At 35.0% G+C, this 14,155-nt stretch overlaps 1 long non-coding RNA gene and 1 other non-coding gene across 3 annotated transcripts in view; one reads left to right on the top strand and one right to left on the bottom strand.

Moving 5' to 3' along the window:
- LOC122454859 overlaps positions 1–10,306 on the bottom strand; it is a 48,813-nt gene extending 38,507 nt beyond the window's left edge. Inside the window, exons 1-2 of one of the 2 annotated variants that reach the window (XR_006273554.1) lie at positions 10,113–10,306; positions 8,104–8,282 (exon numbers count right to left, since the gene is read on the bottom strand). This is a non-coding gene — a long non-coding RNA (uncharacterized LOC122454859). Of the gene's footprint in view, positions 1–8,099; positions 8,283–10,112 lie in introns of both variants that reach the window. The other variant, XR_006273556.1, reaches the window with a different exon arrangement.
- Positions 1,291–1,362, top strand: TRNAY-AUA. Its single transcript has one exon. It is a non-coding gene; the product is annotated as a tRNA-Tyr (tRNA).
- Positions 10,307–14,155: the final 3,849 nt, after the last annotated feature.

A 14,155-nucleotide genomic window follows, 5' to 3' on the forward strand; every position in this document is an offset into this window, starting at 1 on the left:
TGTTCCTTCCTCTGAAATTTTTTGAAAGAATTTTAGAAGGATAGGCATTAGCTCTTCTTTAAATGTTTGATAGAATTTTTTCCTGTGAAGCTATCTGGTCTGGGCTTTTGTTTTTTGGGAGATTTTTGATCATCACTTCAATTTGAGTGCTTGTAATTGGGTTGTTCTTAATTTCTATTTCTTCCTAGTTCAGTCTTGGAAGATTGAAGTTTTCAAAGAATTTGTCAATTTCTTCCAGGTTATCCATTTTATTGCCATATAGTTGTTCATAATAGTCTCTTATAATCCTTCATATTTCTGCATTGTCTGTGGTAACTTCTCCTTTTTCATTTCTAATTTTGTTGATTTGATTCTTCTCTCTTTTTTTCTTGATGAGTCTGGTTAAAGGCTTGTCAATTTTGTGTGTCTTCTCAAAGAACAAGTGTTTAGATTTATTAATCTTTACTATTGTTTATTTCATTTCTTTTTCATTTATTTTTGCTTGGATCTTTATGATTTCTTTCCTTCTAGTAACTTTGGGGATTTTTTTCCTTCCTCTTTTTCCAATTATTTTAGGTGTAAAGTTAGGTTGTCTATTCAATGTTTTTCTTGTTTCTTAAGGTAGGATTGTATTGCTATAAACTTTCCTCTTAGAACTGCTTTTGCTGCATCTCATAGGTTTTGAGTTGTTGTGTTTTCATTGTCATTTGTCTCTAGAAATTTTTTATTTCCCTTTTGATTTCTTCAGTAACCTATTGGTTATTTAGAAATATGTTGTTTAATCTCCATGTGTTTGTTTCTTACAGTTTTTTTTTTTTCTTGTAATTGACATCAAGTCTCATAGTGTTGTGGTCAGAGAAGATGCTTGATATGATTTTAACTTTCTTAAATTTACTGAGGTTTGATTTGTGACCCAAGATGTGGTCTATCCTGGAGAATGTTCCATGTGCACTTGAGAAGAATGTGTATTCTTCTGTGTTTGGATGGAATGTCCTGAAGATATCAGTGTGATCCATCTCATCTAAAGTATCATTTAAGACTTGTGCTTCCTTATTAATTTTCAGTTTTGATGATCTGCCCATTGGTGTGAGTAGGATGTTAAAGTCTCCTACTATTATTGTGTTACTGTCAATTTTCCTTTTATGTCTGTTAGTGTTTGTCTTACATATTGAGGTACTCCTTTGTTTGGTACATAGATATTTACAATTGTTATGTCTTCCTTTTGGATTGATCCCTTGATCATCACATAGTGTCCTTCCCTATATCTTGTAATGTTCTTTATTTTAAGGTCTATTTTGTCTGATATGGACTTCCCTGGTGGCTCAGATGGTAAAGCATCTGCCTATAATGCAGGAGACCCAGGTTCAACCCCTGGGTTGGGAAGATCCCCTGGAGAAGGCAATGGCAACCCACTCCAGTATTCTTGCCTGGAAAATCCCATGGACAGAGGAGTCTGGTAGGCTACAGTCCATGGGGTTGCAAAAGAGTCAGACACGACTGAGCGACTTCACTTTCTTCATTTTTGTCTGATATTAAGATTGCTACTCCAGCTTTCTTTTGCTTCACATTTGCATGGAATATATTTTTCCATCCTCTCACTTTCAGTCTATATGTGTCTTTAGGTCTGAAGTGGGTTTCTTATAGACAGCATATACATGGGTCTTGTTTTTGTATCCATTCAGCTGGTCTGTGTCTTTTGGTTGGAGCATTTAATCCATTTACATTTAAAATAATTATTGATATATGTGTTTCTATTGGCATTTTCTTAATTGATTGGGGTTGATTTTGTAGGTCTTTTTCCTTCTCTTGTATTTCTTGACTATATAAGTCCCTTTAACATTTGTTATAAAGCTGGATTGGTGGCACTGAATTCTCTTAACTTTTGCTTGTCTGAAAAGCTTTTTATTTCTCCATTCATTTTGAATGAGATCCTTGCCAGGGACAGTAATCTTGGTTGTAGATTTTTCCAATTCAATACTTTAAATATATCCTGCCATTCTTTTCTGGCCTGCAGAGTTTCTGCTGAAAGATCAGCTGTTATGCATATGGGGTTTCCCTTGTATGTAACTTGTTGATTCTCCCTTGTTGCTTTTAACATTCTTTGTGTTTAGTCTTTGTTCATTTGGTTAGTATGTGTCTTGGCATGTTCCTCCTTGTGTTTATCCTGTATGGGACTCTGTGTGCCTCTTGAACTTGATTGACTATTTCCTTTTCCATGTTGGGGAAATTTTCAACTATAATCTCTTCAAAAATTTTCTCATACCCTTTCTTTTTCTCTTCTTCTTCTGGGACCCCTATAATTTGAATGTTGGTGTGTTTGATATTGTCCAAGAGGTCTCTGAGACTGTCCTCAGTTTTTTTCATTCTTTTTACTTTATCCAGCTCTTTGGAAGTTATTTCTACCATTTTATCTTCCAGCTTGCTGATTTGTTCTTCTGCTACAGATATTCTGCTATTGATTCCTTCTAGAGTATTTTTAATTTCAGTAATTGTATTGCTTGTCTATGTATGTTTAGTCTCTAATTCTTCTAGGTCCTTATTAATTGATTCTTGCATTCTCTCTGTTTTCAAGATTGTGATCATGTTTACTATCATTATGGTCAGGTGAGTGTATGCTCCTCGGTTTTTGTCTCGTCACAGCAAAGATTTGGAGTGACGGACATTAAAGCCCCCTCCGCGTGTTTCAGCTCTCGGGTCTTGGACAGACCGTGTTATAGCTCTCAGGTCTTGAACGGACAGTGTTATAGCTCTTAGATAAATCAGTGTTACAGCTCAGTGTTACAGCTCTATTTTATTTAGAAGGTAGCAGGAAAATCCATCTTCGAGGTGTGAGGGCATGTCGACCCAAAGACGTGAAGTGCACCCCAGTGCATGGGAGAGAGAGAGCGAGCTAGTTTTGGCTCCTCTTTTTATATGTTTTTCTCTCCCTGGGCCTGTCCTATGTAAATTGGGCCAGCCAGGGGTGCTGTTTGTTTTACCTGAGGTTCTCACTCTGGTCCTCGGACCTTCCTTTGTTCTATTTTTGCTGGCTTTTCCCTTCCAGGTCTTTTAGCCACCGCCATTCTGGACTCCTTTTCCCTATTCTAACTACCTAACAATTATTCTGAATTCTTTGTCAGGTAGTTTGCCTAATTCCTCTTCATTTATTTGGACCTCTCTGTTTCTGGTTTGTTCCTTCATTTGTGTAGTATTTATCTGCTTTTTCTTTTTTTTTTAATTTATTGTGTTTGAGGTCTACTTTTCCCAGGCTTCAAGGTTGAATTCTTTCTTCCTTTTACTTTCTGCCCTTCTAAGGTTGGTCCAGTGGTTTGTGTAAGCTTATAGGGTGAGATTTGTGCTGTTTTTGTTTGTTTGTTTGTCTTCTGATGGGCAAGGCTGAGTGAGATGGTAATCTTGTCTGCTGGTGATTGGGTTTGTACTTTTGTTGTTTAGATGAGGCATCCTGCACAGGGTACTACTGGTGGTTGGGTGATGCTGGGTCTTGTATTCAAGTGGTTTCCTTTGTGTGAGTTCTCACTGTTTGATACTCCCTAGGGTTAGTTCTCTGGTAGTCTAGGGTCTTGGAGTCAGTGCCCCCACTCTGAAGACTCAGACTTGATCCATGAATTTCTGCAGAAACCTTATGGAAGTGAAGCAGTTAGATCTAAATCTAAGCCCATTTAAAGATACCTTGGAGAAGAATCATGGAGTCAAACCTGGCTTTCTTTCCTCTTCCTGTCTTACAGCACTCTGGCAAATTTGCCCATCTACCTTCCAGTAAGATCACTGGCATCTTAGCACTCTTCCTTTGGTTTCCTATTTCATGGAGAAGAATTCAGGTGTTACAGATTTTTTCTTAACGACTGACATCTACTAGTTCCAAGCTTCTCAAAGCCTTAGGCTGTGATCAGTTCTTTTAAAACAAAATTTACAGTAATGTAAGTACTCTCTGAGGATACCTGCAAATATTCCCTGACTGTCCTATTTTTCCTGTTCTCTCAAGTTGCAAAGTATATCTAAGAAAACAATTAAAGCAATTTGCATTTCCTTAATAGAAAGAACATGATGCTGTTATGCACTGAATCGTGTCCCCCAAAATTCATATATTGAAGCCCTAACCTCCATTACCTCAGAAAGTGATTGTATTTAGATACAGGGGCTTTAAAGAGGTGATTAAGCTAAATGAGGTCATCAGGCTGGCCCTATTACAGTCTGACCTGTGTCTTTATAAGAAGAAATGAGATCACTGAGATAGAGATTCCAGGGGTACCCTCACACATAAGAGATGCCATCAGAGGACAACAAGTCAAGAAGAGAGGGCTCAGAAGAGACCATAACTGGCACCTAGACCTTTGATTTTAGTCTCCAGAACTGGCTGAAAACAAATTTCTATTGTTTAAGCCACTCAGTGTGTGGTACTTTGTTATGGCAATCTAACAAACCCTGACAGATATATTTTTACCTTTAAATATAGCAACTACAACTGGAAATTCATGGTAATTTTGTAGCTATAATTCTGAGATTCTCCACCCCTAAGAGGCTCTTGCTAGAATTTTAACATGTAGGATTATTTTGAATTCCTTCTTATATTCTCATCATAAACAATTCTTCCATATAGTGGGGGATTATTACTCAGATCAAGTACTAAAGATAAATATTTCTTTAGGAATGCTGAATACCTTATACCTTTTTTATTAAGATTGTTTTCAATACCTCACAAGAGCATCACCATTGTTGTTCCAGATATTATATCCAGGATATTGTATTTTTAATCAAAATGATAAAGAATATTGCCAAACCCAATAAAATATGAAGAATACTTGACTGCATTATAAGATATAAAATAAAAATATGGTAATAGTTATAGATAATAGTAATAGTTAAATATGGTATAGATATGGTAGATATGGTAATAGTTATAGATAGCCAGTATTTAAAAAGGTAATTCAGATTGTAAATACTTCCTATTATTACCAAATAAAAATACATGATCTTAACATTTGCTTCAGGTAAAATATATGTCAAATCATTTCTTTTAAAAAACACTGTCCTATTTTAGTATTAAAATTGCAGAATAAAATTTGTAGAGACTTTAAAATATTTTGTAGCAACTTCCATGACTTCTACAGAGTTTTGAAAAAAACTCAGAAGAGTAAAGAAAGTGCAGCATTTTTATTCATTGTTTCTGCTTAATCAGGAAAATCCAACATATTTTATTTCATGTTTCTGTCTATTCCTAACAGCATAGGAATTGTGGCTGCAAATTTTACTTGATTGACAGTTTTAGTAGTATTCATCTATGTAGTAAGTTGCCTGTCCTTTGTTGAAATTGATTCTGTTCAGAAAAACAATTTTATTCATCTGGATTTGCAATGGTGGTAAATACAAAAATTATCCTGTAGATTAATGCACTTTTAAATACTGTAACTTGAATCATAGAACAAAAAGGACACTTTAGAAGTGCCCAAAAAGCATTTTAGAATTTGGCTATTAAATTATCTGTCCTCTGACTAAGATGCCCTATATATTAGAAGTAGATGGATTTCTATCCTCTGTTTATTTTTCCAACAGACCAAACAATCAACCATTCTAGACATTCACAATCCTTCAAGGTTCATTCTTAGGTTTAACCTTTTTATTTAAACAAAGATTTCTTTTTAGTTGGTTATATTTAATTGACAGATGACTGTTCTCATTTCAAATGATAATTTGGCCAAGTCTTTTTTTTTTTTCTTTCCATGTCTTTCCTTGGTTTTTGCAAAAATTTTTCTTATTTGTCAAGTTCACTCAAACAATATCCAGATAATTACAGAGGTTTGAAGACTATATTACCACCAAATTTAAAACTGTTATTTGACATCCGAATTGTGAAATGTTTTTTCACATTTGATTGCATCCCAACAGAGAGATATTTGCTGTTGTTTACTCCTGACAACCTAGATAATGATTTCCATCTGATTGTGAGATTAGGCAGAGATTTTTAAAATATAATATAATTAGAACAACTTTTGTTTTAGGCAGTTAGGATAGTCATGTTTGGTAGTTAGAATAAGAAAAAAAAGTGTCCAGAATGGCCATGGCTAAAAGACAAAGAAGGGAAAAGCCCACAAAAATAGAACAAAGGTAGGTCCAGAATCAGAGTGAAGACCCAGGGTAAAACAAACAGCCCTCCTAGCTAGCCCAATTTACCTAGGACAGGCCCTGGGGGAGGAGGAAAAAACATATAAAAAGAGGAGCCAAAATTGGGCCGGGGGCTTCTCTTCTCTTAACGTGTTTTGGATCAGGAGCTGTAACAATGGTGCATCTGTTGCTTCAAATTTTTGTTGCGACGATACAGAACCGAGGAAATTACAAACTCCCCTGAAAATCAGAACATAGCTTCCCTCTATGAACAAAATTAAAGTCATGTGTGTTGTTCCCTTGTTGAGTAAAGTAGTGTTGCTTACATAAGTATATTATGTTTAAAAGAATTATATAAGGAGTATTTGTAGCAATGTTTAGTAAGTAAAAATGGGGTAATAAACTCACACTTGTTTCTAAGAAGTTGCCAAAAAGAAAAGATTATAAAAAGCATAATTGACTTTAAACCAGTAATATTGTTTTTAAATTAAAAAATAAAATTTAGGACAAAATATGATAATTCAAAAGATTATAACAATGACATTAGTTACATGATATGTCAGTAATGTTACTGTGTGGACAATATTTTTATTTATGAAAATAGTATTTACACACCTACAATTTTAGTTTCCCCCCCAACTCTCCCCCCAAAAAACACATTTTTTTCTTTGAATGTATAATTTGAAAAGTCCTGTTCTTTAAACATGATAACTTAGCAGATTCAAACTTAGTATTAGTGCCTTCATTAGATCATAATATGTGGATCCAAATATAATTTAGTGACCAAATGATCTTTCTTTTAAATAATTTCCAACACATGTCTGTCTCTTACTATATTTAATTACTTGGAGGTGGTTCCAAAAACTCTTATACAGAACTACCTAACAAAATTTTTAAAGCTACACAGTTCTGCCACATTAAAAAAAAGATTAAAATGAGACAAAATTAAGTTGTGATACAGAGATTGTATAAAAGGCAACATTTTTAGTAACAACCTTGAATAAGTGAATTCACCATATCTATTGTGTGAGTTAGCAGTGAAAATGGATGATATTATAAAACAGTCTAGTCAGGTTGGGCTCTTGGTACATTTTTCATCTCTTTTAGACTCCCTCAGTTGCTAATCTGATTAAGTAGCCTCTGAAATTGACAGATATGAATGTAGCACAATTTAAGCCTCATGGGCTCCTTCTTGTTAAGTGGCATTGATGGATAAGTAAACAATAATACTTGTACTCACTACTTCATTATGTATCCTATACATACTTAAGAATCCTTAGCCACCGGTTTAGTTTCCCTAATATATTCTGAATGCATAGAGGCTAAATATTTCAATCAACTACTTTCACTGAGGAATACATTTGACCTCACAATACTGTTCTATTAGAGTTAGAATATTCTGACCTAACTAATTTACTCCCTATTTCCACATGGACAAAAATTTCCAAATATTGTATAATTTCAAGTTGAGACTTAGAAGCATCATCTATTGTCAACTCATGAGTAGAATTTTCAAATTTCATGGAGTACAACCTATGGTTATTCTTGTAATAATTTCAATATTTCACATATATTTTATTGTGCTCTTTACTTATAAAATATCTGTATTATAAACTGAAATATGGAAAAAGTCATCTTGATTACTCAGTAAATCATTGTTTACCTATAATCTGTTGACAGTTCCTAGCTGTTAAGTATACCATACTTATACATTAATTTAAATAAAATTATATAATTAATTACTTGAATACCAATGAGCAGAATGCTAAACTATCAAATCATTTTGTTTAATATTATTTTTGTATGCTGTTTCACATTTCAAAGGTGAGTAAACTATTCCAAATCCAATACTGATTTCATTACTGGGTTACTGCTACAGTTCTCCTCTTGGGACTAGGTCCCCTCTGTCAGAAGTCAGGTCAGTTTTGACTAGAAGTGATACTGACCCTCTTGACTGCCAACACAAAGCGCCCAACACCACACACAGCAAAGAAAATATTATAATGGGGATGGAATGTCACTAACCTTTTTTCTCTGTTCATAATTATGCCATCTGCATGAAATTCCTTAGTTTACCAAGGCCAGTCTGATTTCTGTCTGTTCCTCTCAATCAGTTTCTTGGTTTGCCTTTGAATCTTTCAACATCATCCAGCTTTGCTTTTTGACTTTCTTCTGCTGCAGTTCTTCTGGAACTGGTTCTTTAACTGTATTATCAATAAGGAAATGCCATTTTCTCACCAGCCCCACTTGAAAAATCTTAGGGAGGAATTCGTATTAATATGACTTTGATTATCTTTATAGCCTTGGCCTAAAAATATTATAGAGACTGATTAGTAAAGCAGGGACAGATCCCCACTCATCCTCCACTGTCATGGTGCTGTAATAAGCAGCCACACCTCAAACCTCTGGAAGGGGTGGGGTAGGTCAGTTGTTCAAGGGAAGGGAAATTATTTAAGAATTGTAAGTTAAATGGAGTAAGACCAAAACATACTTATTTGCTACAGCATTCATCTATAATTTTTATCTTCAAAAGTTATTAAATAGAAATGATTAATGTCACTTTAAAGATGAACATTATTCTTAAATACATACAATTCACATAATTTCTAAAACACGTCCAGTTAATTAAGGGAAGAAGCTGTTATGCATTTGTTGATAATATTAGATGGTACTTAAATATGTATGTCCTTTTAAATGTCATGTGTTCTTCTAAATTTAATATAGTTGTATTTTCATAAATGAAAATTATATAGTTAATTTTATATGGGTATAAATACGTGCTAAGATCTGTGCTGTTCACTTTATATGCATTACATCATGTAACTATAATAGCAAATTTTGAGCACATTAAACAGATGTTGATATCAATTTTTAAAATGTATCCAAGGAAATATAAACACCATGGCAATTTGATGCCAATCATCATGCATTTAAAAATAAAGTTTTTGTTAAATAATTGGAAATTTGGTAAATTTTAATTTTCTCCTTAAATCATATTTTCATTTTTTCCTCACAGAATTTTATTCTTCTCTGCTATATTTGATTGAAAGCCTTATCAACCACCATGCCTCTCTGAAACTCAACATACCTAAGTTACAATTCATATCTAATTTTCAGTAAAATGAAGTTTTCCTACCAAACTTAACTTTATAATAACTGTGAGCATGTAATCATTCAAACATGTATACATATATTACAAATTTGTATAAATGATTTTTTAACATAAAGATTACAAATTTTATTCTCAATACATCTCTTACTGAGAAAAAATGGCAACAGATATGGTGCCTTAATGACCTGAATTTTCTGCACCCAGGTCATTGCATGGAGATACTATTCCATGAGGGTGAGGAGTTTGAATTTCTATTCTAAGGAGTTAGAAAGGAAACTGTGAAACAGGAGATAAGAAAGAACCCATAGGGGGCTTTAATCACAGGCATTTTCTCAGCCAGGTCACTTTTAGGAAAGAGTACTTCAGGGGATCAGCATTTAGAAACTGCTTTCTTTGCAAGAATTCCTGGCTATGTTTCCCTTGGAATGACTTTGTGTCTCCCTAGGGTTACTTCGTATGTAGATTGCTGTGATTATCATTTCAGTTTGTCAGATGAGGAAACAGGTAGAGCTTAGAAAAATTTCCCAAAGATACACTTTTGAACATTCAAATCGATACATGAATTAATGTCTATCTGACCACCAAACCATGCACTTAACCACTAAAATTTATTAATTCTCACCCAATACTAATAATGCCACTCTAACACAGATTCATTAAAGAGTTAAAAGACATTTAGTACTACTGTTATTAATCAATAGTTAAATTAATAACACTTCACACCTTGCTTGTAACAAGAGTGGGACAATGAGAGCCCAATTTCAGGGATAAGCAGGGTGTGACAATCAGAATAAGTCAATCACCCTTCTTCAGGACACATTTCCTTTTGTCAATAAACAATAACAAATGCATATCCACAAACACACATCACTTATCTGTATTCTTTATTCAAAGCGCAATATAGGAAAGAGAGTGTACTTACATGTGTGGATATGCATATGCTGCAATGTCTAAGGAGAAAGAAGCTGGAATTGGACGAGAAACTGTCTTTAAGTGTTCACTTGAAGACTTTTTGCCTCAGTATTTTTCTATCATAGAGACTATAGTAACCACAGTAGCCATTTAGATTTCTGGTCTGGATAGCCAAGGTGTTTCATAAATCCAGATGAGTATATAAACTGAAAAGTGCAAGACCTTGGAGCTCTGTGATCATAGAGCACTCCCTGGAAAATCATTAATGTGAAGAGTGAGGTAATTAAAGCTGTGGTTCTATGGCCAAAGGTTAAATTCACCAAAGCCTTGAGAATTATTAATGAGTAGTTGGGCAAAGTGAGAGTATAACATTGAGACAAGCGGCAAAGAGAACCAGAACAATGCCAGATTAATGTTGCAGCATTACTCTAATCAGGAGATTTATCAGGTGGTTGGCAAATGCAGGCCTTAGGTGCATGGGGTAACAGGGACAGTGACAAAGACTGAAAGAACCTACAAAAGGGAATAAAAATAGCAGTGAATGATAAAGAAAAGTAGCACAGTTGACACACTTATTCAACACAAATTTACTGAAGACTAGTATGTATGAAATACCATGTGGAGACTAGTGCTGCAAAATCAGTTAAGACGTGGGCCTTTCTAAGAATGTGTGAATCAGGAAGGAAAGCATTCAGGCAACTCTAGGACACTGGCCAATATGCTTTCATGCAGGTTTAAAAAAAAAAAGTATATTTTGTGGAGAGTATGTTTATTTTTGGAGACATCCCAGACATTTAAGGCTGAGTTCAATTAGATATTAGAGAGCCAAATGGTCTTTCTGTATGAGGTTCTTATGTAAAAACTCAAATGTGAAACCTTATGACATGAATGAGAAGTTACAAATAGCTTAGTATAACTGGAGTAAAAAAAAGCATTGTGTTGAAATGGTGGATTGGGTTAATTAAATTAGCTATTCAAATGATGGATTTTATTAGTTAATTGAGGATTTGGCAGTCATTTTAGATGTGGGTCAGTGTTTAATGAAGTTTTATACAGTTTATCCAGAGTGATATTATGTCTCTCTAATCACTACCCATCCCCATAACACTTACATAGGTATACTCACCCAAACATATTTCTTATTTGTTTCCTAAATCTATATTTAAAATACAAAGGTGTGTGTTTGTGTGTACCTGTAGTGATTACCTGGACTTGTGTGAATCATCTCATTTGTCTACGACTAATTCAACCATCTTATATCAGCTCCTCCCCCTCCAAATCTAGTTAAGAAGAGCAAAGAAAAATTTAGGCTTGTAAATGTAAATATTTTTCACATTCATTCTTTTGGAGATGGAAAAAAAAATTGGATAAAGAGAACAATCATGAAAATGGCCTTCCTCCTTTGGAAGTGAATAGGAATCACTACAGAATAAAACTGCTACCCCAGGACTCCCCACTTCCTTCTCCAAATCCCTTTGAAATGGCAATAGAGATTTCCAAAGGGAGTGTTTTCCTAATAGCCAAGATATCAAAAGGCCTCAAAGGTGAATGAATCTCTACAGGATCTCTGAAGGACTCCTTAGTCCAAATCAGGACTAAAGATATATATGGATATATATGTGCATATGAATGTGTTTGTATATGCATTCAAGAATAATTCTAAAAAACTACAAAGTGGGTCTTTCAGGCTGAGACTACTGAGGATTCAATTTTGAATTTCCTACATCAATTTTTAGAGATATCAAGGAAAAACTTCATGCAAAGATGGACACAATAAAGGACAGAAACAGTATGGACCTAACAGAAGCAGAAGATATTAAGAGAGGTGACAAGAATACACAGAAGAACTATACAAAAAAGATCTCAATGACCCGGATGACCATGATGGTCTCATCACTCATCTAGAGCCAGAGGTCTTGGAGTGTGAAGTCAGGTGGGTCTTAGGAAGCATCACTACAAACAAAGCTAGTGGGGGTGATGGAATTCCAGCTGAGCTATTTGAAATCTCAAAAGATAATGCTGAAAAGTGCTGCACTTAATATGCCAGCAAATTTAAAAACCTCAGCAGTGGCCACAGGACTGGAAAAGGTCAATTTTCATTCCAATCTCAAAGAAGGGCAATGACACAGAATGTTCAAACTACTGCACAATTTCAGTCATTTCACATCCTTGCAAGGTAATACTCATTTCCTTCAAGCTAGGATTCAAAAGAACATGATCTAAGAACTTCCAGATATACAAGCTGGATTTAGAAATGGCAGAGGAACCAGAAATCAAATTGCCAACATTGGTTGCATCATAGAAAAAGCAAGATAATTCCAGAAAAACATCTACCTCTGCTGCATTGTCTACACTAAAACCTTTGTGTGGATCACAAGAAACTGTGGAGAATTCTTAAAGAGATGGGAATACCAGACTACCTTACCTGCCTCCCGAGAAACCTATATTCAGGTTAAGAAGCAACAGTTAAAACTGGACATGGAACAATGGAATGGTTCAAAACTGTGAAAGGAGAATGTCAAGGCTGCTTGACACTGTTTAGTTAACTTATATGCAGAGTACATCATGCAAAATGCTGGGCTGGATGAAGCACAAACTGGAATCAAAATTGTCAGGAAAAGTATCAATAACCTCAGATATGCAGATGACACCACCCTTAAGGCAGAAAGCAAAGAAAAACTAAAGAGCATTTTGATGAAAGAAGAGAGTGAAAGAGCTGGCTTAAAGCTCAACATTTAAAAAACTAAAATCATGGCATCCAGTCCCATCATTTAATGGCAAATAGATGGGGAAACAGTGGAAACAATGACATACTTTATTTTCTGGGGCTCCAAAATCACTGAAGATGGTGACTACAGCTATGAAATTAAAAGACACACATCTCCTTGGAAGAAAAGCTATGACAAATGTAGACATATTAAAAAGCAGAGACACCACTTTGCCGACAAATGTCTATAGAGTCAAATTTATGGTTTATCCAGTAGTCATGAATGGATGTGAGGATTTGACCATAAAGAAGGCAGAACACTGAAGAATTGATGTTCTCAAACTGTGGTGCTGGAGAAGACTCTTAAGAGTTCCTTGGACTGCAAGGTGATCAAACCAGTCAATCCTAAAGGAAATAAGTCCTGAATATTCATTGGAAGGATTGATGCTAAAGCTGCAATACTTTGGCTACCTGATGTGAAGAGCCGACTCATTGGAAAAGACCATGATGCTGGGAAAGAATGAAGGCAGGAGGAAAAGAGGACAACAGAGGACAAGATGGTTGGATGGCATCACCAACTCAATGGACATGAGTTTGAGCAAATTCCAGGAGATGGACAGGTAAGCCTGGCATACTGAAGTCCATGGGGTCACAGAGTCAGACACAACTGAGCAACTGAACAGCAACAACACATCAGTTCTAAAGGTATGAAGATGAAGGCATCATGGAAATAAACATATGGAATGTCCCTGAGACAGCTCTTCTGGTTGTACCCTCCCTTTTTGTCTCTCCTTTTCCTCCTGCCTTGCTCTATAAAAAGAATATCAGTGCTTATTCTTTTCTCCACAGTAAGAAGAAGGATGCATACTGAAAAACTGAGTCTTCTCCTTCTCTAAAGGACAAGGCTTTCTACAATGGATATCATTTTCCTGGAGTAAATCCCCTCTTATTTTTTACATGATGGCATGTAGAGGCAATCTGAATGCCTTACCACAACCTTTTCTCTGTTAAGTGATACTTGCAAACCACATACAACATACACAATCCTATAAATATACACAAGTTCTCAATAACTTTGACTATTTCATGAGAAATAGACCTGTCCAACTGAAAACTCACAGCATCTACTAAACACAAAATTGAACAAAAAATCTAGACTCCTTAGCCTTTAGGAAAAACAAACAGCTCAAAAATGAGATGAGAAAGATGATCTAATTAAGTACAAGAAAATTTAAATATAATTATACTTGATACTTGTGATGCTATTAGAGGCACTTCCTTCTAGGAAAAAGAAAGGTAACTACAATACTAGGACAACAAAAACAAAAACAGTAAAATAAAAATCA

This window comes from Cervus canadensis, chromosome 1, assembly GCF_019320065.1.
Source record: "Cervus canadensis isolate Bull #8, Minnesota chromosome 1, ASM1932006v1, whole genome shotgun sequence".
Taxonomy (NCBI): Eukaryota; Metazoa; Chordata; class Mammalia; order Artiodactyla; family Cervidae; genus Cervus; species Cervus canadensis.